This window comes from Mus caroli, chromosome 2 (assembly GCF_900094665.2).
Source record: "Mus caroli chromosome 2, CAROLI_EIJ_v1.1, whole genome shotgun sequence".
Classification (NCBI taxonomy): Eukaryota; Metazoa; Chordata; class Mammalia; order Rodentia; family Muridae; genus Mus; species Mus caroli.
The window spans coordinates 100,369,560-100,371,463 of NC_034571.1; the positions used below are offsets into that span (position 1 = coordinate 100,369,560).

Below are 1,904 nucleotides of genomic sequence, written 5' to 3' on the forward strand. Positions count from 1 at the left end.
TTATAGATGTAGTCTTCTGGTACCATGAGAAACAAATCTAACTACCTCTCTACAAAAGCATTCTGAAAATATCCAACCCATGCCTCCGCCAATGAAACATGTCCAAGTTCTATAGAGACTAAGTTCGTTGAGCTTGGGAGGCTATCTATAAGAAAATGAAACAAAATTCTAAAACAAACTCAACCCCAAAAGTAAAATTGTAAAAAGAAAATAAATTACGAGAAATCAAACATTTTTTAAAAAGCTGACAATCCAAGCATCAGAGAACCTAAAACAATAATAATTTTTTATCAATGAATGGTCCAGAATGTGTCTTTATTACTTTTTTTCATTTCTTATATCCTTTCATTCAAAACATTCATTTGAAAATGATTTGTTGGGGACAGGGCCAGGCTGGGCCAGGGCACTGGCAGCTCTGAGATTTCAGTGCGACTTCAGCCCGTGGATCCACTGCCATGGGCACCAAGCAGGTCACCCGCAGGTATTTTATGCATGGAGTAAGTGGTGAAGGCAGCCAGTGCCTGTTCTCGCATGACTTGGTGAACAGCAAGCCGTCTGCCATCTGCAAATACTACCAGAAAGGCTATTGCGCCTACGGTGCACACTGAAGATATGATCATACAAAGCCCCCAGCTGCAGCAGGTGGAGCTGTGGGTCCTGCATCCCATCCTTTCACCCTCCTCAGGCCTGCATAGTCCTCACCCTTCTCCCAACATTGCCACATCTGTTATGAGGACACATTAGACTGAACCTGGAAAGTGGGAGAAGACGATGCTGTTGCTCTAAAACCTTAAACTCACTGATCTGGCTGAAGACAAGACTCCTACACAGTGAATAATCCAGGTGGCTGCAGTGACCTTCAGACCAGCCGAGAGATGAAGCCTCATTCCTACCTAGATGCCATCAGGAGTGGCCTGGATGACTTAGAGGGCAGCAGCACCTACAACAATGAGCAGCACTTGTGCTGCTGGGGAGTGCCGGTTTGGAGATGCCTGTGTCTATCTACATGGGGACATGTGTGAAATCTGCAGGCTTCAAGTTGTCTACCCTTTTGATCCAGAACAAAGGAAGGCTCACAAGAAGATGTGTATGTCGACATTTGAACATGAGATGGAAAAGGCTTTTGCTTTCCAGGCGAGCCAGGTGACAAGGTGTGCAGCATCTGTATGGAGGTGATCCTGGAGATAGCATCTGCTTCTGGGAGGTTTGGCATTCTCTCCAACTGCAGCCACACCTACTGCCCATCCTGCATCCATCAATGGAGATGTGCCAGGCAGTTTGAAAACCCGATCATAAAGTCTTGTCCAGGGTGCCATGTGATATCAGAGTTTGTAATTCCAAGTGTGTATTGGGTAGAAGATCAGAATAAAAAGAATGAATTAATTGAAGCTTTCAATCAGGGAATGGGGAAAAAGGCATGTAAATACTTTGAACAAGGCAAGTGGACCTGCCCCTTTGGAAGCAAGTGCTGTTACCGCTGTGTTTAACCTGATGGGTGGCTGGCAGAGCCAGAGAAACTTGGGAAGCAGCTAAGTTCTGAAGGCGCTGTGAGGTTCTTTAACTCAGCGGCTTTGGGATTTTTATCGAGAACAGAGAAACCCGGCAAGTCCCCAGCACTGATGACGTGGATGTGATGGAGCTAGGAGACCTCTTCATGCACCTTTCTGGAGTAGAGTCATCAGAACCCTAGTCAGTGCTGATGCTTTCATTTGGGCTCTGCAGTCAACTTTCCAAGGCATGGTGCAAATGCAACTGTCACTGACCCGAGGTGACATGGTACCAGGATGCGAGTGCAATAGTGAATCCCTTTGATTCTCTTCCCCTGTCCTGGTGAAGGGAAGGGAGATCACCAAGTCCATGAAATCACAACATTTAGAGTTGAGCTCTCAGTTGTACCTCCAGTT

General features: G+C 46.1%; 1 pseudogene; it reads left to right on the top strand.

The window, feature by feature from the left end:
- Positions 1-455: 455 nt before the first annotated feature.
- Positions 456-1,690, top strand: LOC110290440 (annotated as a pseudogene).
- The last annotated feature ends 214 nt before the right edge of the window (positions 1,691-1,904 follow it).